Source organism: Atheta coriaria, unplaced genomic scaffold (assembly GCF_025399875.1).
Source record: "Atheta coriaria isolate IRGN ID8LTWV9N9 unplaced genomic scaffold, Caltech_Dcor_3.1 hic_scaffold_67_pilon, whole genome shotgun sequence".
Taxonomy (NCBI): Eukaryota; Metazoa; Arthropoda; class Insecta; order Coleoptera; family Staphylinidae; genus Dalotia; species Dalotia coriaria.
The window spans coordinates 10083-33999 of record NW_027045509.1 but is presented as its reverse complement, the minus strand read 5'-3'; the positions used below and the strand labels follow the sequence as shown (position 1 = coordinate 33999).

At 36.0% G+C, this 23917-nt stretch overlaps 2 non-coding genes across 2 annotated transcripts; one reads left to right on the top strand and one right to left on the bottom strand.

Annotated features, from left to right (window-relative positions):
- Nucleotides 1-3536: 3536 nt before the first annotated feature.
- LOC135802921 (5S ribosomal RNA) lies at nt 3537-3655 on the bottom strand. Its single transcript, XR_010550666.1, has one exon. It is a non-coding gene; the product is annotated as a 5S ribosomal RNA (ribosomal RNA).
- A 3653-nt stretch (nt 3656-7308) lies between these two features.
- TRNAE-UUC (transfer RNA glutamic acid (anticodon UUC)) lies at nt 7309-7380 on the top strand. The gene has a single exon. It is a non-coding gene; the product is annotated as a tRNA-Glu (tRNA).
- The last annotated feature ends 16537 nt before the right edge of the window (nt 7381-23917 follow it).

Here is a 23917-nt window from a genome sequence, read left to right as displayed (position 1 = left end):
TTTGCCGGCCGGGTTTATTCAGTATATAGTGAAAATCTGCTGAGTTAATTTATTGGTTTGGTGGTGAATAGAGAGTTGTAATTGTCAATTGGTTATTAATTTTAATTTGTAAAGCTTCCAAGTGGTTTAGTTGATTGTCTTGGATCTGCACGTATGGTATTGATTTGTGAATAATCAAAGCAACGCCACCCCCTTGGGAGTTTCTGTCGTTTCTGATAATAACGAAGTTTTGAATTTTAATTTCTCTGCTAGGATCAAGTTTTTTTTCATTAATAGCTAAATTTTTGCATTATTTGTGTGTATAAAATGTTTTAATTCCCCGGTTTTATTGAGGATTGAATTACTGTTCCATAGATATATAATTAATCTATCCATCAATTGTTGTCATATAATTTAAGAAGATAGTGAATTTTTCAGATTCGCTTGTTGCGCCTTGAAGCAATTTGACATGATCTTTAACCATCTGAGTCATTTTTTTGACATCGACTAGTTGTCTTAATTTGTTCATTTCCGCAATAAGTTCGTTCATGTCACTCGTAGGGTTTGAATCCCTTATTAGTGGTGGCGATTGGGTGCTCGGTAACGGGATAGGCGCGTAACTGCTAGGTGCAGGTAATCTTGGGAACGCACTTACATTATTAATGTTTGGTGGGGCCACACTTACTGATGCGGTTGATTGTTGTTGTTGCTTGTTGATTGTTGGTTGCTGGTGTAGTGGTTTGCCGGGAGATCTCTTCCTTCTGCTCATGGCTTGGTGGTATGCTTCGCAGTCTTTGGAGTTCGCTGGATGGTCTCCTTTGCAGTTCACGCACGTTGCTGCTTCTGTTTTTTGTAGGTTGCACTCCGCCGTTTGGTGTTTCAAACCACATTTAAGACAATTATAGCCGCTATTGCAGTTACTTTGTCCATGTTCCCACTCTTGGCATCTGCTACATTGTGTAATGTCTTTTCGATTTCTGTAGGCCGCCCATCGCACGGAGGTACGTCCTAGCAAACGATTATTTTTGTTCAGTTCCCTAACTGAAACATTTTTGTTTAGCAGCACGGTGTAGATAGGGTTGCTAGTGTTTTTTATTTTGGTTACTTTGGCCACGTCGAGTTCAGCTCTGAGCTCTTCGGCTAGTTCTTCTTCGGTTAGGTCAGTATCTAGGTTATATATAACCTTAGCAAATTTCCGTTCGTTCCTTGGAGTAAATATGTACTCCATGTTAATGTCCAGAAAGTGTTGTTTTAGCACCCTGAAGCTGTTTATATTGGCACAATAGACAGTCACTCTTTCTGTGGTGTATCTTAGCCAGAAATTCTCAGAGCCAATTTTCTTACTGATCAAGTCTTCAAATTTCCTCGGCGATTGTGGCTTTTTATGTATGATTATTGGTGGCGGTTTGGCTACCTTCGGTTCGGATTGGATTATTTCCATGTCGGCGTCTTCGATGTTTTCGAGAGAAACATATCTGTTCTTAGTTGGGATGGTGTACTGCTCTTTTGCGGCAAATTGTTCGATCATTTCTTTGTCTTCCTTGGATAGCTCAGGGTTGGAGGATGTTGACGGAGACGCTTCCGTCTTCTGCTTTTTTGCCGGTAAATTTGACATTGTGAGGTTGTTGCGTTGTTTCACAGTATTTAATTTAGCATTTTTCCTATGCCCAAAACTGGTGAGCACGTTGATTTTTAGAGCACTTCGTACTTTAATGTTTAAATTCACGTTCACAGCGAGAAAAACTAAGTTTATGGCCGCCGAGTGATAATCACCACTGGCTGCGTTCTTAAGTAGTCACGCTCTTCAGCTGAGTTGGGTGCGCACGTCCGTTCGCTACGAGGGTTGGAACGAAAACTTCGGGTGATCGGACGAGAACCGGTATATTCAACGTGGTATGGCCGTTGCCTATTAGTATAGTATTAAAATAGATATTTAATAACAAATTCGTCCTTGAAATCTTTTAGCAAATTACCATTTTACTTCGCCTATTTTTTTGTAGTTAAAATATAAACTTGCAATGCATTGATAACCGTCGAATCGCGACTTCGACAAACAAAGAGTCTCTCATGGTGTGATTCTGAAAGTTTATATCTCGGATATAAGCCCGATAAGCCCGATTAGCCCGATAAAATTTTCAAAACTTCTTAAAGGTATAACAAAGCAAGTTTCCTGAAAATTTGAAGCAAATTGAAGTGTCACAAAATATCGAATGCCACAAAATATCCATAATTATTGTTGTAAATAAAAAGGCAACTGCACGCGGAGTTCCCAAGCGATATCCCAGCTTGGTTCTGGTTTGTTCTTCGATTTTCCTTTTATGTCTTGGTAGGCTACCCGCATTTGCAAGATTGGTTGTAGGCAGTCGCACACTTAGTACACTTTTGATTGTTTGCATTCGAATGACGCATGTTGTTCAACGCACTTCAGACACACGTATTTTGCATTGCAGGTCGTCGTTGCATGGCCCCATTCCTGGCAACGCTTGCATTGCGTGATAATCTTTTTGTTTCTGTAGTAGACCCAGCAAATTCTGGAGTGTCCCACAAAACATTCTTGTTTAAATCTTCTACAGAGTGATTTTCGTTTAGAAGAACCATGTAGACTGGATCTCTAGTGTTTTTAATTACATTACGTGTACAGGTTGTAAATAATTCTGGCCGTTTTTCTTTCGTCCTTTGGTGTAAATGAGTAGTAATCTGAGCCTGCTACTTTCAGGTGTTGGATTAGTTTGCTGCGGTCTTCCTTCAATTTGCAGGAAATGGTTGTTCTGTCTGTGGGCCATCTTAGCCAGAACTTATCTTTACCAATAACATCGATAATAATTTTCTCGAATTCAGACGGCGAGTTAGGGCGGCTTCAAATAATAATTGGTAGTGGCTTCTGCTGCTTTGGTTGCTGAATTTCAGCGACATCCATCTCCTCCTTTTCCTCAAGGGAACTATACATATTGTTCGTTCTAACATTATATTGAGTTGTTGATAGCTGCGCTTGTAGTCGGGATGCCGTGCTGGACTTTGTTCTTGGCGTTGGTAGATTCGTGTTCATTTTTATTTTCTTGGATGCAATCAGGCAATCTGAGCAATCCTAATTCTATTGCTTTTTTAGCGATGTTTAAAAGTTTTTCATTTATTGGAGCCATGACGATCCATTAGTTTTACATTTAGCTGTACCCAACAGAGTTGGGCACTGTTTGTTAGTTGGGTGTTTAGCTTTAATTTCGAAACGCACTCTATTAATTTTGGATGCACTAAGTAAAGAGCTCGGCTCGCTCAGTTATTGCTCAGACACGTCCGTCGCCCACGATGGTTGAGACGCGGAACTCTGTGATCGGATGAGAACGAGTATATTCAACGTGGCATCGCCGTTTCCTACTACTATAGTATTAATATAGATACTTAATAATAAATTCGTCCTTGAAATCTTTTAGAAAATTGCAGTTTTACTTCGCCTACTCTTTTGTACTTAAAATTTAAACTTGTAATGTATACATAACTTAAGGAGACATCCTTTCCTTCCCAATGCCACAAACTGTCAATAATTATTGTTATAAACAAAAAGGCAACTGCACGCGGAGTTCCCAAGCGGTCTCCCATCCAAGTACTACCCGCGCCCGACGTTGCTTGACTTCGGTGATCGGACGAGAACCGGTATATTCAACGTGGTATGGCCGTTGCCTACTAGTATAGTATTAATATAGATATTTAATAACAAATTCGTCCTTGAAATCTTTTCCGCCCATAGACTTTGAGGAAGCCCGGCGCCGTTTATAATGGAGCAACTCATCTCAACAATGGTTCGATTCTGTCTTTCGACTTGACCCAATTGTTGTGGTGTGTATGGTGCGCTATACTCAACTTTAATGCTGTGGTGTCGCATAATCTTCTGCATCTCACCACCTTAAATTTGCAGGCATTATCAGACCTCATACGTCTTAATTTTCGTGCCCATATTGATTTAAATTTCGCAAACACATCTTGCACTGCAGCAACAATCTTAGCTCTTTGATTTTAATGGCTTTACAAAACCATATACCCGAATAATCACCAACAAAGACTGTCATCACGATTGCACCACCGGAATATCCGCAAGGCATAGGACCGCAAATGTCAAAATAAATTAACTCACCAGGATATATTGTCCGTTGCTCATTTTTGTCAAACGGCTTCTGCATTTGTTTTGCACACAAATTTCACCGAACTCCTCCGCTTTGCTCCCACTGGTCGTTGACTTTGTTGCCTTCATACCGATGACGAGCCGAACCTTTGACAAACTCCCAGACAGAACCGTAATTTACGTGACCCAGACGGTTATGCCACACTTGAAGGGTTGCTAGTTGTTCGGCAAGATGGGCACTTGCATCCACTTGAACGAAGTCAATTTCGTACAACTTGTTTGCCTGTTGCATGATCAACGAATCTTCCGGGAATCCGATATCTACCTTCTTCTTCGTTGCAGCACCCAACGACAAAAGACTTCGACCCAGCATTGGAACGTAAAGCACATCTGTTAGCAATACCAGGCCACCTCATTTTGAAACCACTTCAATATCGCCCCAACCCTTCGCATAAATACTGACACAAAATTGCCCATCCTTCAGTTCTTGAAACGAAATAAACAACGCACGTTCAAACATCTTGTGATGCGTAGCTCCGCTATCGCCAATCCATGTGCTATCTCTAACCGAAGAGTTGCACACTGCATTTACAGAATCTGCATGCGCTAACATCAACGTTGCACCCCGTGACGAGTCAACTCCCGAAGCTTGATTCGATTGCGCCAGATCATTTCAGCGAATTGGACACTTGTCCGCATAGTGGCCAACCTTTCCTTTGCATCCTCCTGAACAGCGCACTGTGCGTTTCTTTGCTTTTCCACCTTTTTGCCCATCTTCCCTCAAGTCTAATTTTGAGTAGAGAGCATCACCTATATCGTGATCTTAGCGTACTTCACAGCCAGTGCGTGTTGCTTCCAGAAGAAGTAACTGTTTCCGCAGTTTTTCGAAGTTTAGCAGTTGGTCTGATGCCGCTAAGAGATAGTGTTGTTCTTTGGATAGAACTCAAATCTTGATGGAAAATCATTTACAAGTTTGTCATTGACACGATTATCGATAAAGTTCTACCAATGTAACCGACTGATTCTCGCTGACCGTTAGTATTGCAAAGCCCGACCCAACAAATATTTACTCGTATTTGTCTCCATTTTTGCCTCGTATAATGATTTAATTGTGTCCCGAATTTTCAGTGATTTCTCACATTTTCGCATACTTGCGTGGTCGTCGTTACTGGTTTCGCCTTAGCGTTATCCTTCCGCCATTTCTTAGCTTCCTTTGCATGCGTCCTCGAGTTCAAAGGCCTAAGCTCCAGACATAATATCGAATACACCGACACTCCGGAGCACGATGTGACTTCGTAAGGCACAAGAACAATACCAGAAGTCTGAGTAAACCGTTCTTATGTCCACAACACACAATTTTTTAAAAATACACGCAGCCAGTCGTTTTTACACTGGGCCCATGTTGCTTAGTTTTACATAAAGCACTACCCCCGACAAAGTAACGAACCTAACTGACTCACTAACAGAACACAAAGTGGCTGGGAAGCCACTAAACGACTTGGCGTGGGTTGTACAGCGCCACCAGTGGAAGAGCGCCAAACTCAACAGCTCCAAAATTGTCAAGACTAACAAGTGAAAGTCTAGTGTTGTATGAACAACTTCATCACACAATACAACATCATTCAAAGAACGAAATGTTAATACATATGAAGAACTGTTAATTGGCTTCTACGTAGAAAGTGAATAAAATCTTTTCCATCATAAAATTCAAAACAAGTACACAATAGAGCGAACAACACCACCGCACTACGAGTGAACGAAAAGCTGACCTTAGACATACCAATTGAAGTAGGAATACACCAGGGCAACAAAATAATTTGAACAACATAATAAAGGACGTGAGAAACCTACACATCGGTTATCGGTTTGGTGACTATCGATTCAGCTAAGAATTTACTAAGATTACTACCATTTACTAAGACAGTTGTACCAATTCCATCTATCAGCGAGAAAATATGGTATAAAAATTTCAATATCCAAAACAAAGAGCTTGATATCACCTGTAAAATGCAAACTAGCGATCCATGGCCAACCAATAGATTAAGTAATGTGCTTCCAGTATCTAGGCACTCAAATCCGCCACAATGACACAACATGAGACTATACCACATCCAGAAAAGCACTGCAGTCACAGGCAGTCTTTGAGATATAATATAGAACAATAAACATATGAAAAGACAGAGCAAAGTGAAAATCAATACTTAACCCATAATTACACATAACCCTTGAGTCTATATAGTAATACATATATGGTGGTCATTTTTGAAAATCTTCAGACATTAAATGTGTTAGCGGCACAAAGCTGCAATATCGTGTATTTATATTAAAGATATATTTAGGTTCATACCTCGGAACCTAGCTATAATAAATGGATTTGGAAGATCTAAGTACCAAGACTTTTATTTTGCCAATAAATTTAGTGCAAATAGGATAATTTGTTAAAACAAAACACCATGAAATTGTGGCAAATGCAGGATAAAATTAAAAAAATTAAGCAGATAAGCCGTTGCCTATTAGTGTAGTATTAATATAGAAATTTAATGACAAATTAGTCCTTGAAATCTTTTAGAAAGTTGCAGTTCTACTTCGCCTATTCTTTTGTAGTTAAAATATAAACTAGCAATGTGTATATTACCTAAAGAGTCATCCTACTCCCTTTACCACTCTCGCTATAAACTGTCTATACTCATTTCGGTGTTATAAACAAAAAGGCAACTGCACGCGGAGTTCCCAAGCGGTCTCCCATCCAAGTACTGTTCGCGCCCGACATTTTTGACATTTAAAAACTCTTTTTTATTTACAAAATATAATCTACACATATGTAGATAAACAAATACATAAAATATAATCTGGCACATACAATTATCTAAGAATAGCTATACATGCAGCTTCTTTGTTTGTTTCCTTATACTAATTTACACAAACTTTTGTCGGTAATTGCGCTTATACATATTGCGATAACATTTGGTTTTCTAATCAGGTCACTTTTATTTGATTGTTTTATTTTAGGAAAAAATGAGCATTTAAAACCTAATTGTTTGCAGTTTTGCCAGGTTCATAGAGCGTATCTGTACACTGGTAGGTATTCGTATGGGTATTTGTGTTTATTAATTGGTTTTGTGATATCGTGCCGGTGACGCGTGATTTTCTTTATTAATGGGTTGCAGTGTTGAGTCGTTTTTATGTTAAATTTGTTTGCGTTCTCTGGGATAAATTCCGGTATGGTCTAGTGGCTAGGATAGCTGGCTTTCACCCAGCAGGCTCGGGTTCGATTCCCGGTACCGGAAATTCTTTTAATATCAATGCCCCTATGTCATCAAATACTTTTGATCGTCGATAGAAAGGATAAACCTTACGGGTTTCACTGAAACTTTTACTAGTTCAGATATGTTTCTGCCACACTGTGGCATCATCAGGCAGATGAATATTAATATTATAGGTGCAAAATTTTGACTATTTATAGAGAGAAAAAGTTTTATGGAAAAGTGAGGGGAACTACTTTTAAAAAGGTGTAAATTAAGCAATGGGGATTTGTTAACTTCACCTGATCGTTTAACAATAATCCCTTTGTGATATGTTTATTTCTAAAGATTCTATTAGATTAATTTGTATTTTTATTGCATCTATACCGATTATAATGATTTATAGAGACTGGATTTGGACTCTCTCTCTGAATTTTTTGAAAACTATGCATGCGTTCTTAATCCGACATTAAAAGACCTTCCTGTTTGACCAACGTATACTTTGTAGGGCAATCACCACATGATAATAAATATACACCGGAATCTGTTTTCGATCTATACTTTGTTCCTTACAATTTTAACAAGTAAACCCTTATGAAATTGTTTGTTTTGAATGATACGGTCAGATCTTCGTTCTTAGGAATTTAGCAATGGTTTCGGAAGATTTTCCAAATATAAGTTAGAGAGAAGAAAATGCTAGGGTTAATGTTTGAGAGATTCTAGGAAAATAAGCGAGGTAACTAACGATGATTGTTTAGATTTGAGTAATTTATCTATATATAATTTTGGAAAATTGTTATTGTGAGCTATTGTGTAGATGTGCGTGAGTTCTAAATCAAAATTTTCTTTGGAGAGAGGAGTATGTAGTAACCTATGGATCATTGATCTAAATGCTGCTAATTTATGGCTTACTGGATGAAAAGAATGAAAGTTAACAGTTGTATCTGTATGTGTAGGTTTGTGATAGATTTTGAAGTCGTGTTGATTATTGACATTTGTAATAGTAAGGTCGAGAAAGTTAATTGATTTGTTGATTTCAATTTCCAGTGTGAATTTGATGCGTTTATGTAAAGAATTAATTTCCGAGAGAAAAGATTGTAGTTGGCGATTAGTACCCTTAAAACAAACTAATATGTCATCAACATAGCGATACCAATAAAGACAGGATTTGAATGAATTTAAAGATTTAATTTTTGATTATAGAGATGCCATAAATATTTCAGCAAGTAGCGGACTTAGGGGGTTTCCCATTGCTAATCCTTCAGTCTGCTGGTAAAATTTGTAGTTGAATTGGAAATAATTTTGATACAAGCATTCAGATAAAAGGGACAAAAGTTCATTGGAAATAACTGGATTGACTCGATTTCTAGCAAGTTTTTCGGAGATAATATCGACTACCTCAGAAGGAGGTATACTAGTAAACAAATTTGTAACATCAAAAGAAATTAGTTTCGAATTATTTGGGATCCTAATATGTTTAATTTTATTTATAAGCTACTTTTGATGTAGGTGCGTGTGCAGCATATTGCCGAAAATGTGTCTAGCAATTCGTGAAAGAGTGGTTTTGGTCCTCTTATCAAGCAATTCACACCTGTAGGATCAAATAGATGAATGAATTATTAGATCTGTATGATTTGAAGCCTTACAAAAATATCTTACAGCTAGCCAATACTAATAAGTTGCTTTTACCGATTTGGCTTAATAGGCCAAAAGTTGTACGTTCTACTTGTAAGTTCAAAAATATTAAAAAGTTTCCGGTACCGGGAATCGAACCCGGGCCTGTTGGGTGATATTTTTTTACATTAATAAACTCTGTATTTACAAAATACAGTTACAAATTATATATACATATTGTAGAATAGTCTATAAATTTTATGTCTAGTTAATATTTGCTCCACATCATATATTAAAATACGGCATCAACAAGTGGTCGTTTAAATTTATATACATTTTATATCGTCCATATATAAAACATTGTTTAATATATTCCCAGAATCAGGTATTCAGAAATTGCACATTTTGTATAGGAAAAAAATGAGTTGGCGAAAACCTATTTGTTTCTAGTTAGGTGGGTGGTGTCTCAATAATTAGATGAGGGGGACTATCATGATAGGGTAGTTTGTACTTATTAGTAATGGACTGTTTGGTAATGGTTTCAATCAATTTGTTAGGGTGCTGTTTAGTTGAGTTGTAGAACTTGGCACTATTTTCGTGAATAAATTCAGTTAATGTTCTTATTTTGCATTGACTTTGAATTTCTGTGTTTCGCGTGTATCTACTGGCGTTTACACAGAGTCTTAAGCACTTATTTTCAAATTGCTGTATTCGTTTGGAATGCAATTTGGCTATTGTGTTTGCCCATGCTGGGGCTGCATAAGCCAGAATTGGTCTGAGCGTGGTCTTATATAATAGCAATTTGTTCTTTTTGTTAAGTGCGCTATTTCTATTTAATAATGGATATAATTGACTTAAGCCTACGTTAGCCTTGATTAAGATATTGTCTACGTGTTTTCTAAATGTTAATTTTTTGTCTATATTTAGTCCTAAATATTTGATATCAGTCTTTTCAGGTATCTCTTGTTTATTTAAAACAATAGCGTCGTTGGAAGTTCTTAGTTTCCTTCTGGGAGTAACTGAAATGAGTTCTGATTTGCTGGCATTTACCTTGATTTTCCATTTGTTGAAGTACTTTTCGATGAATGAAAGGTGGATTTGCAATTTTTTACGGCCTATAATTTCGTTGTCTGAAGCACTATATACGATAGTGTCATCAGCAAAGAGTGCAATGTTTGTATTGTTTAATTTTGGAAGATCGTTTATGAATAAACTAAATAGCTTAGGACCATGGATTGAACCTTGTGGTACCCCTGCGTTAAATGTTGTGTTTGCTGATTTTTCGTTTTTAATTTTGACAATTAGCGACCTATTAGTGAGATAGTTATTTATTAAAAGTATTAGTTTATCTGGTAAATTTAGTTTAATTAATTTGTATAGAAGTCCTGTAATCCACACTGTATCGAAAGCTTTTTCTATACCAAGAAGAGCCATGTGCACAATTATATTATTGTTCCATGCTCTTTTGACATCTGATAGCACTCTTGCTATCTGGTGAGGGGTAGAATGACCTTTCCTAAAACCGAATTGTTCTGGCATGATCGTTTTGGGATCCAGTTCACGTTCTAAAATTGTTAGTATTGCCCGTTCACAAAGTTTTGCCAGTGTATTTAGTAGGCTGATTGGTCGGTAACTACTCGGATCATGTTGTGGTTTTTTCGGTTTTAGTAGAGGTATAACTTCAGCAATTTTCCATTTTTCTGGGAAATATCCTAGTTTTAAAATTGAATTAAAAATAGTTGTTAACCAGACATTATTTTTTTTTTGGCAAGTTTTTTAATATTATGTTTTGAATACCATCTGGTCCAGGAGCTTTAGTCGACGGTAGATTCTTAATTATTCGTTTTAATTTCTTAGGCGAGATGAAGTTAACCTTTGATTTAGAAAAATCACGATTTAAAAATTCATCTACTACCTCTTTTATGTTTTGTTGTTCCTCCGTAAGTTGGTTATTTGAGGTACAAGTTTCTGCAAATCTAAGAGCAAGTACATTTGCCAAATACATATTATTCTCCATTTGTGTTTTGAAGAGGACATAAGTTGTTATTTGTCCGTTTCAGTGATGATAATAAATTCCAAAGCGAATTATTTTGCGGAGATAGTTTTTGTAGCCTATTGTTCCATGTATTATTAATGTGTTCCTTAATTTCATATCTAATTTCATTAGTTAGGTCGTTGCAAGTTTTTAAGTAACTTGCATTTCTTGTTCGTTGGAATTTTCGACGAAAAGCGTTTCTTCGTTTAATTTTATTTAATATTTGTGTAGTTATTTCAAGGTGTCCACGTGTTACAATTTTAGTTTTTTTAATTGTTTGGTTCATTGCCGCTGCAATACTTTCCGTAATTTTTTTAACTTCATTGTCTAGAATAGATGTTGAATTTATGTTTGTGGGTATTTCCGATACCTGAATAAGTTCGTTTCTAATGGAATTCCAGTCTGCGTCTGGGTAATTCCATTTATAATGGATTTGAGTATTTTGCTCTATTTTATGGCTTATTTTGAACACCACCGGCAAATGATCTGCGTTTAGGTCATTTATTGCGGTGGCTTTGCCAACGATGTTTTTGCTAATCCCTATGTCCAAAACCGATGGGTTATTCCCATTTGTAGGAAAATGTGTTGATTCGTTTGGTAATATTACATTTGTGTCGTTTTTGTTAAGATATGAATAAACTGTTTTTCCATTTAAATTATTGGAAGTACAATTCCAAAGCATATGTTTTGCATTTAGATCGCCTACTAACAAATGTTTACCCGGAGAATTTAATACATCCCTCATATTTCCCTCGCAAATTTTAGTATTTGGCGGGTTGTACCAGGTAGTAATGGTTATGTCGTTACCTACGTTAATTTGTAATATTTCTAAGTCATTAAATTTATTATTTGTTATTTGCCTAAAATTTATATCCCGTTTTATTAAAAATGCCACTCGTCCTCTGTTATTGTCGCGGTCTTTTCTTATCATATTATAATTTCTAAATTTTGTTACATCTTTGGGCGAGAGTTTGGTTTCATTTATTGCCATTATTTCCACGTTATTTTGAACTAAAAATACCTGCAATTCTTCTATTTTATTGGATATTCCGTTGGCATTCCAGAGAAAAATTTCAAGTTCAGCCATTAATTTCTGCGGTGAAGTTGGCAAAAATTTGGAATTTTTCGCTTTTACTCGTTACTCCTGATAATCTACTATTTAGCGTTCTCACCATTTGTAGCATTTCATTTATGTTGATCATTTCATTTATTGTTTTAAATTCGTTCATGAGTTCTTGAAACTCATTAATATTGTCATTTTTGCCATTTGTGTTAGTTTTAGGGAAGCTGCCTTATTGACAGCTGGTAATTTAGGGTAACTTACTGCGCTATTAGTGTTTTGTTGCGATGTTGGTCCTTCCCTGGGATTTGTTATTCTTGGTGCTTGGCTTCTAGAAGTATGAAGCCGCCTTTCATTCTTAACTTTCAAAGCCGTTTTATACGCTTCGCAGTCTTTGGAATTTGCTGGATGCGCTTCCTGACAGTTTGCACATCTCGCTGGCATCTCCCTGGGGTGCTCGCATCTCCATGATTCGTGGTTTTGACCACATTTTAAGCATGCAAATTTCCCATTGCAATTGCTAGTGGCAATGGCCCCATTCTTGGCAGCGCTTGCATTGGGGAATCTCTTTTTTGCCTTTGTAGTTAGCCCACCTGACTTTGGTGTGCCCAATAAAGCATACTGATTTGTTGAGAATTTTGATGTCTTGGTTTTTGTTTAGGATGACCAAATAGATTGGTGATCTGGTTCCTTTAAGTTTGCTGATCCTATCTGCGTCAGCAAAATGTTTAATTTCTTCAAGAATTTCTTCTTCATCTAGATCTGTGTGTAGACCGTAGATCACTTTTTCAGATTTTCTATTTTCTTTGGGCGTGAAAGAGAAGAAATCACTTTTTGCTTGTTGTAGGTGTTCGATCACTTTTGCGCGATCGACGTGTTCTTTGCAATAAAGGGTGGTTCTTGTGGTTGAAAACTTGACCCAAAACTTGTCTTTACCAATTGTGCTCTGGATGGTTTTTATAAATTCAGATGGCGACTTAGGGCTCATCCGAATCACTATCGGTGTTGGTTTCGAACTTTTTGGAGCTGGATCCACATTTTTCGGTGTATCCTCGAGGACGCTAAATTTGTTCTTCGTACTCACGTTATATTTTAACTGCTCTTGAAGTCGTTGAATAGTTGCTGGGTCACATATTGCGGTTTCGACAGTCGAAAGTTTACGCTTTAGAGCTCGGCTAGATTCTTCTTCTGGATCCGGTTCGTCGATAGCCATCTTGGCAATTTTCACTAACTTTTCATTCACCATTGTCACAATACTTTTACTCACTATGTTTTTCGTTTCTTTCGTATTTGGGACACGAGTCTCCGTGGCGCATTGTAACGTTTGTACTTGTTTTTTAGTCTTAATGTTCACTTTTAGATATTCACTCAAACACTCCACACTCCACAGCAAGGGCTGGCCTGAGGTCCGTCACCCACGATGGTTGAGACGGAACTTCAGGTAGGGTTCTAACCACTAGACGATCACGGCTACAGAAGACTTGTACAAGCAAGGTTTTTGTTTATAACAGTAAGTAATTTTCGTTCTACATTGTTACCAGTGGTTCTTAATTACAAGACACGGATGGCTGCATATGCATATTGCATGTAGTTGCGTGTTTCATTAGCAATTTAATATATACAAATTTATTAGTGATATAAATAGTAAAACAATGAGAAAAGCATGCGTAAAATTAACCTAACCGTTGTTTGTTAACCGTTGAGTTAGGTTAGGAATTTTCAAGGAAAACGCGGGAAATTATCCTGGTAGCGTAGCCGAGCGGTCTAAGGCGCTGGTTTAAGGCACCGTCTCAGTTCCGTCTCAACCATCGTGGGTGACGGACGTGTCTGAGCAATAGCTGAGCGCGCAGCAACTGCCCTTGTGGTGAACTTTAAAAATTTTGCGACAGTGAAACAACAGCGAAATCTTACAAAATAAAATTTAAACATACCGCAACCGAATCGTGCCCAACCCCGTTGGGTACAAGTAATTTTAAATCAAATGGTGGCCAAATGGCGCAAATTAGTGAAAAACTGTTAAACATTGTCAAACAAGCAATAGAAGACACCAAACCCATCCCTAAGAAAATGAAGGCGGACGCCCCATCTTCAGCTGCAGGAAACTCAGGAGCCAAACGCAAATCTACCACGACGAGACTGCAGGAACAACTTCCGCCTGCAAAATATAATGTATCAACCCAGAACAAATATAGCGTTCTGGAAGGAAATGAAGACATGGATATAAGCGAACCCCAACAGGCGAAGGAACAAAAGCCACCTCCAATAATTATTCGAAAACGTCCGGTATCACCAACGGAATTTGAAAAAATCATTATCGATGTCATTGGCAAAGATAAATTCTTTATCAAGTGGTGTTTAGACCGATTAACAATTTATTGCAAGGGAAAAGCAGATAGAGTAAAATTACTACAACATTTCAAAGATGCTGATACTGACTACCACTCCTTCACCCCAAAAGACGAAAGGAAACACGCGAAAATCATATACAACCTCTACACAGACCTCAATGAGAATGAGCTGCTGGAGGAAATTAAATTAAAACTTGATGCTGATAGTGTCGTGAAGCTAAAAAACACTAAAACCCCGATCTATATGGTGCTGCTTAATAAAAATTATGCGGTTACAGAACTGAACAAGGATCACAAATTTATTGGTCATACCCGAATCAAATGGGCGAATTTCAAAAATAAGAAGGATCTAACGCAATGTAAACGCTGCCAGGATTGGGGCCATGCGACCACAAATTGCAACGCAAGATACGTTTGCTTAAAGTGTGGGGAAAACCACCCTACATATCAATGCAAAATGCCCAAGGAGATGCCTGCCAAATTTGGAAACTGCCAACAGTCCCATCCTGCGAATTCAAAGGAATGTACAGTATATAAAAAGCCCTCGCCAAATCGCGCTACCACAAGCAAAAGGGGAACCCAGCATCCACTAGTCGCCCCAAAGAACTGCAGCTAGAAAACGACAATTATAATCAGGTAAACTATGGGCATAGACCAAACGATTTTCCTAGTCTCCCTGCATGCAACATGACCACTTCCGCTATACCCTTGCCGACACCAAATGGTAACCTTGGTAATGTATTGCCAGTACCCCCAACAAATGATAAAAGTAATTTCGATAACTTCAATGAATTAATGGCGGAAATTTCCAAGTTACACCAAATGATTAACATTGACAAAATGCTACAATTAGTCAAAGAACTAAATAAAAGACTCGTTGGAACAAAAACAACTGCCGAAAAATTTAATGTATTCATATCATTCACAAATACCATTAATGGATAGCTTGCAAATACATCTTTGGAACGCCAACGGAATTCTTAACAAAACGGAAGAATTACAAATCTTTTTAGAGAATTATAATGTCCGGATAATGGCAGTCAATGAAACAAAAATTTGTAGTACAAATACTATAAAACTACGAAATTATGAATTTCTACGGAAAGACCGCGACGCTAATGGTGGTGGTGTTGCTTTTATTATCCGAAAAGATGTTTCATATACTCAAATATTAGATAATAACCTAAATCACTTAGAATTGTTACAAATAAAAATAAGTAATAACATCACTATAACAACTTGGTATAACCCTCCTAACAATACGATTCTCTTATTATTTTCTAAGTTGAATACGTAATCCATGGTTTATAAAATGTATTTATTAAAATAATTATTTTACGACAATTAGAAGCAATAATCAACCTCCCAATCAAATACAACATCATCAACACAGCAGAACTAATAAACAATATAAAAAACATACCAATCAACAACAACACAAAACTATACTCATTTGACATAACTAACCTATACACAAATATACCCACAACTGAAACAATAAACATAATACAACAAAAAATGATAGAATCAAACACAGACATAACACACATAAAATACTATACAAACGCATTAACACAAATACTAAAACAAAACTATTGCTCATTTAACAACAACATATACACCACAAACACGGGGGTTACCATGGGATCCCCCATATCAGGTTTCATTAGCAAAATTTTTCTACAGACAGCAGAAGAAACAATAATTAGGAACATACAACAAAAATACACATATTTTCAATGGTACAGATACGTAGACGACATACTATTTATCATACACGAACAACATAACATAACAGATATACAAAACATAATCAACAACACACATAACAACCTAACATTTACCACTGAAACAGAACAAAATAACAGCATTAACTTTTTAGACATCAACATAACAAAAAACAAAACAACATTCAGCTTAACATTTACAGAAAACCTACGGACACTAACAACATAATTCACGCTACATAACATCATCCACAACAACACAAAAACGCATTGTTGAAATTTGAGTTCGTCTACAAAATTCATTCTCTTCCAACATATTAAGTTTTCTGTTTGAGGGTAATATTTGGTACCATGTAAAAGGTTTGTTTTGATATTTCCAAGAAGTAGAGAAAAAGTACTCGAGCTAAGAGTCATAAATCTAGGTATAATTAAGGGCAGTCTAGACCGTTTAAAACCAAATATGACAAGACGTTCAGTCTACAACCAGAGTAACTCTGACATACAGAGTTGTATGCAGTTAGTTCGTTTCGAGCCTTGATATCGATAAGACATACTTCCGAAAACTCTAATTTTGAATAAACGGCAATCGTTCACAATTAAACTTCGTAATTATTTAATAAAATCACCGGTACCTAAATCCATAATTCCAACAGGTTATGAGCCCAGGTTACGTTCGTGATTAATTGAAATTATTAAATTACAAGTTTTCGTGAAAGAAAGAAAATCAAATTTCAAAGTGCATTTAAAAGTTAGTGAGTGTAAACTAAAAATAAGTGTCTGAGTGTTTCAAAGAGAAAACAATTAACTATTTCCAATTATTAAAAGTAAATTATTACTTATTGAATAATATGGAAAGTTTAAAGTCAAAAAGAAACATTCAACCTTTCAACGGTGATAATTATAATATATGGAAGTTTAGAATCCGTAGTCTTTTGACTGAACTAGAAGTGATTCATGTGATCGACAAACCGGCCCCGGCGAATCCTGACAACAAATGGAAGAAATCGGAATCGACCGCTAAAAATGTGTTAATAGAATATTTGTCGGATTCATACTTAAGTTATGTGAAACCGGAATCGTCAACTAAGCAAATTTTCACCAAACTAGACAATATCTTTGAACGAAAAAGTGTCGCGAAACAGCTCGGTGTTCGGAGGAAATTGTTCAGCTTAAAATTAGAAGGTGATACAGATTTGTGCAAGCATTTTATGCAGTTTGATTCCTTGATAACGGAGTTAGCATCAGCCGAAGCGACCGTCTCAGAAGTTGATAAAGTGGCCCAACTATTACTGACGTTACCTGCATCTTACAATGGCGTGATAACGGCTATTGAGACTTTATCGGAAGACAACATGACGTTAAGTTTTGTAAAAACACGATTATTAGACCATGAAATCAAACTTGGGAATGAAAATGTTGACACGAGTTTAAAGGTTCTTCACATAGAGCAGAAAATAATGACTCGAAACGACATTAGTTTAGAAATATTCATCAAACCAAAACAGAAAAATACAAATAATAAGAAACATGTTAAGTGTCATCATTGTGGAAAGAAAGGACATTACAAAAATGAATGCCGGTACTACCTGCAAACTATAACGTCCAAAACTAATGCAGAAAGACCAAGAACCATTCAGGCTATCCAGACTGCCCCACAGGAAGAAGAAGGCGGATTTGCATTTATGGCTGGAAACTTTCAATGAAGAAAAGAAGATTTCTTTTCTGTTGGATTCGGGTGCCTCTGATCATCTGATAAATCGAGAGGATACAAGATGCAACAAGCAGGTTACTCGATAAACTTCAGTGATTCTGGAGTGACAGTAAGCCGTAGTAGTAAAACGGTAATGACTGGTAAGCTGAGAAACAATTTATTTACTCTGGAATTTTCTTATAAGAAGTACTCGAGCTAAGAGTCATAAATCTAGGTATAATTAAGGGCAGTCTAGACCGCTTAAAACCAAATAAAACAAGATGTTTAGTCTACAACCAGAGTAACTCTGATATACAGAGTTGTATGGAATTAGTTCGTTTCAAGCCTTGATATCGATAAGACATACTTCCGAAAACTCTAATTTTGAATAAACGGCAATCGTTCACAATTAAACTTCGTAATTATTTAATAAAATCACCGGTACCTAAATCCATAATTCCCACAGGTTATGTGCCCAGGTTACGTTCGTGATTAATTGAAATTATTAAATTACAAGTTTTCGTGAAAGAAAGAAAATCAAATTTCAAAGTGCAAATAAAAGTTAGTGAGTGTAAACTAAAAATAAGTGTCTAAGTGTTTCTAAGAGAAAACAATTAACTATTTCCAATTATTAAGAGTAAATTATATGGAAAGTTTAAAGTCAAAAGGAAACATTCAACCTTTCAACGGTGATAATTATAATATATGGAAGTTTAGAATCCGTAGTCTTTTGACTGAACTAGAAGTGATTCATGTGATCGACAAACCGGACCCGGCGAATCCTGACAACAAATGGAAGAAATCGGAATCGACCGCGAAAAATGTGTTAATAGAATATTTGTCGGATTCATACTTAAGTTATGTGAAACCGGAATCGTCAACTAAGCAAATTTTCACCGCACTAGACAATATCTTTGAACGAAAAAGTGTCGCGAAACAGCTCGGTGTTCGGAGGAAATTGTTCAGCTTAAAATTAGAAGGTGATACAGATTTGTGCAAGCATTTTATGCAGTTTGATTCCTTGATAACGGAGTTAGCATCAGCCGGAGCGACCGTCTCAGAAGTTGATAAAGTGGCCCAACTATTGCTGACGTTACCTGCATCTTACAATGGCGTGATAACGGCTATTGAGACTTTATCGGAAGACAACATGACGTTAAGTTTCGTAAAAACACGATTATTAGACCATGAAATCAAACTTGTGAATGAAAATGTTGACACGAGTAAAAAAGTTCTTCGCATAGAGCAGAAAAATGATGACTCGAAACGACATTTCAATAAGTTTAGAAATACGTCGAAAAATCATGGCAGAATCATCAAACCAAAACAGAAAAATACAAATAATAAGAAGCATGTTAAGTATTATCATTGTGGAAAGAAAGGACATTATAAAAATGAATGCCGTTACTACCTGTAAACTATATCGTCCAAAACTAATGCAGAAAGACCAAGAACCATTCAGGCTATCCAGACTGCCCCACAGGAAGAAGAAGGCCGATTTGCATTTATGGCTGGAAACTTTCAATGAAGAAAAGAAGCTTTCTTTTCTGTTGGAATCAGGTGCTTCTGATCATCTGATAAATCGAGAGGATACAAGATGCAACAAGCAGGTTACTCGATAAACTTCAGTGATTCTGGAGTGACAGTAAGCCGTAGTAGTAAAACGGTAATGACTGGTAAGCTGAGAAACAATTTATTTACTCTGGAATTTTCGGTAAGTAGAAGCTTTATCAATTATTCAAAAATTGCATCTGATTCTGATTACAAATTATGTCACCAGCGATTGGGTAATATCGAAAAAGATAAATTTAATAAAATCAGAAATAAGCAATTAGTAAATGACTTAGAGAAATTAGGTAAAATAATACCTGATAATGATTTATGTGAAGCTTGTATTAACGGTAAACAAGCACGAATATCATTGAATAAATTCATAAATAAAGGCTATATAGAAAGACCATTATTTAATATCGATTCGGATGTAAGTGGTCCTATTACGCCTTCTGCAATAAATGATAAAAACTATTTTGTATTGTTTGTTGATGAATTCACTCATTATTGTGTAACATATTTAATTAAACGTAAATCTGATGTATTTGCAAAGTTTAAAAAATTATGTAGCATAGAGTGAATCCAGATTTAATTTAAAATTGTAAATTTATATACTGATAATGGTAGAGAGAATTTATCTAACGAGATGAAAGATTAATGTGTAAAAAAGGGCATTAGTTATCATCTTACAATACCACGAACTCCACAGCTAAATGGTGTATCTGAAAGAATGGTTAGGACCATTACAGAATATGTGCGAACAATGATGTTAGGTGCAAAATTAGAAAATAATATTTTGGGGTGATGCAGTTTTAACTGCAACATATCTAATCGATAAGACACCAACCAAATCATTGAATGCAAATAAAACACCATATGAAATGTGATATAATAAGAAACCACAATTAAAATACCTAAAGGTTTTCGGATCGACAGTGTATGTGTGTGCACATGTCAAAAATCAGTAAAATAAGTTTGATGAAAAGTCATCAAAGGGAATACTGGTAGATTACGAGCCAAATGGGTATAGCATATGAAATGTGGTATAATAAGAAATCACAATTAAAATACCTAAAGGTTTTCGAATCGACAGTGTATGTGTGTGCACATGTCAAAAACCAGTAAAAATAAGTTTGATGAAAAGTCATCAAAGAGAATACTGGTAGATTACGAGCCAAATGGGTATAGACTCTATTGTATAGAGTGTATGAAGGGGAGAGTAATAAATATGTGGTAGTAAAAGATGTAATTGTCGATGAGACAATTTTGTTAAGTCAAGGCCAAAAGTAAAAGTACTTGAGGGTGTCAAGTCGATTCAGGTTGAAAAACTGCAGTCCCTAACGATGCGTTAAACTCAGTAGACGACCCCTCTAGTAAACTTTATAATAATAAAACAGATAGCAAAAGTAGTATTAGAAATACATACAATACAATATCTGAACTTGACGATACACAGACAGTATTAAATAAACTGATAATTCTTCATCTCAGAATAAAGATAGTAAAGTACTTACCATTGTATGTCCAATTCCTAATTCATATGAGGAAATTGAAAAAAGGAATGACGTTAAACAATGGCAGCAAGCAATTAAAGATGAACTTGAATCTTTAATGATAAATAAAACTTGGACTTTAGTACCAAAACCAAGTAATAAAAATATTGTAGATTGCAAATGGATATTCACTATAAAGTACGATGAGTTCGGAAATCCATTAAAGTATAAAGCTCGTTTAGTTGCCAGAGGTTTTAGTCAAAAATATCTTGTAGATTATGATGAAACATTTGCTCCAGTCGCGAGAATTTCATCTTTTAGATTTTTAATAGCATTTTCAAATCAACATGACTTGTTAGTCCACCAGATGGATGTAAAAACTGCGTTTTTAAATGGTGAGTTAAAAGAGGAAATATATATGCGAGTACCTGAGGGTGTAAAAGGCAAAGCAAATCAGGTCTGTAAATTGCACAAAGCATTATATGGCCTGAAACAAGCTGCCAGATGTTGGTTTGAAAAATTTGAAAAGACACTTAAAGAAATAGGTTTTACAAATTCCTATGGAGATCGGTGCATGTACATACTAGATAGAGGAGATATTTCTAAAAATATTTACATTGTATTATATGTGGATGATCTAGCGATATGCACTGCAAATGAAATTACAATGAAAAATTTTAAAAATTATTTAATGAATAAATTTTCAATGCTTGATTTAAAAGAAATAAAACTCTTCTTAGGCATTAGAATTATTAGACAAAATAATATAATAACGCTGGATCAAAGCACATATATTAAAGCAATATTAAATAAATTTAATATGGCTGATTGTAAGCCAGTAAGTACACCGCTAGTAACTAATCTGGATTATAAGGCATTGGAATCCGATGAAAAATACGATGCTCCGTGTCGAAGCCTTATCGGGTGCCTAATGTATTTAATGGTATGTACAAGACCCGATCTAACTCTTGCTATAAGTATTTTGAGTCGATATATGAATAAAAATAACCAAGAACTTTGGCAATGCTTAAAACGAGTACTTAGATATCTACAAGGTACAATAAATTTAAAATTAAAGTATGTACAGGGAACATATAGTAATATACTTACAGGGTTTGTTGACTCTGATTGGGGAGGAAATGAAAATGAAAATCTCGACTTAAATTCTAAAAGAAGAAGTACAACGGGATATTTATTTAAGTTATATGATAGATGTGCAATATGTTGGAATACTAAAAGGCAGACATCTGTGGCAGGTTCATCTACAGTGGATGAATATATGGCACTGTGTGAAGCTGTCAAGGAGGCAATGTGGTTAAAACTTTAGCAGCAGGTATAAGCCTGGAAACTAAAGAACCTATCTTAATTTATGAAGATAACAATGGATGTATTAGCATAGCTAATAATCCATCAAGCCACAAAAGATCCAAACATATTGACATAAAATATCATTTCTCCCGTGAACAATGTGAGAAAAAGACTATAATTCTTAAACATATGTCAACAGGTGAGCAAATTGCAGACATGCTGACCAAGCCACTACCCAAGGTCAAATTCCTGCAAAGCATTATATGGCCTGAAACAAGCTGCCAGATGTTGGTTTGAAAACGTCTGGTCTATTTGAAAAGACACTTAAAGAAATAGGTTTTACAAATTCCTATGGAGATCCATGCATGTACATACTAGATAGAGGAGATATTTCTAAAAATATTTACATTGTATTATATGTGGATGATCTAGCGATATGCACTGCAAATGAAATTACAATGAAAAATTTTAAAAATTATTTAATGAATAAATTTTCAATGCTTGATTCAAAAGAAATAAAACTCTTCTTAGGCATTAGAATTATTAGACAAAATAATATAATAACGCTGGATCAAAGCACATATATTAAAGCAATATTAAATAAATTTAATATGGCTGATTGTGTATAAAATGTATTTAGGAAGTTGCTATGAATTTAATTTACAGTGCAAGTTATCAAAAAAATGTAATGGAGCGATTGTGGTATCTGGGTTATCTGGTCCCGGTGTATAGGCAAATGAGGCTGCTGAGGTGAATGCGTTGGCGGGCCTCGTCTCCTTCGTATAAATTGCCTCTCGTCTGCTCGTTCAAAATATATATATGTACCAAGTTCAGTACGAACATCTGAACGTTGACCGATTAAGGGTCAGGATTAAGATGGCAGAAACCGAATGAGCTAGGCACCCCAGTAGTTTGTCGTCGCGAGGGGAGCCCGTGACTCCGCCCCTAACGGTGACTTCGTGAGTCATTTAGTGGCCTGATCGTGTCAAAAATTGGCGGAGGGTGATTCTTCAAGGATTTCATGCTTATAGTATTTGTTTGCTAAAAGACTTATATGCATTCAAGAGAGAAATGATTATTTTTTAATGTTAAAGTTTTAACAGATTGTAAGCCAGTAAGTACACCGCTAGTAACTAATCTGGATTATAAGGCATTGGAATCCGATGAAAAATACGATGCTCCGTGTCGAAGCCTTATCGGGTGCCTAATGTATTTAATGGTATGTACAAGACCCGATCTAACTCTTGCTATAAGTATTTTGAGTCGATATATGAATAAAAATAACCAAGAACTTTGGCAATGCTTAAAACGAGTACTTAGATATCTACAAGGTACAATAAATTTAAAATTAAAGTATGTACAGGGAACATATAGTAATATACTTACAGGGTTTGTTGACTCTGATTGGGGAGGAAATGAAAATGAAAATCTCGACTTAAATTCTAAAAGAAGAAGTACAACGGGATATTTATTTAAGTTATATGATAGATGTGCAATATGTTGGAATACTAAAAGGCAGGCATCTGTGGCCGGTTCATCTACAGAGGCTGAATATATGGCACTGTATGAAGCTGTCAAGGAGGCAATGTGGTTAAAAACTTTAGCAGCAGGTATAAGCCTGGAAACTAAAGAACCTATCTTAATTTATGAAGATAACAATGGATGTATTAGCATAGCTAATAATCCATCAAGCCACAAAAGATCCAAACATATTGACATAAAATATCATTTCTCCCGTGAACAATGTGAGAAAAAG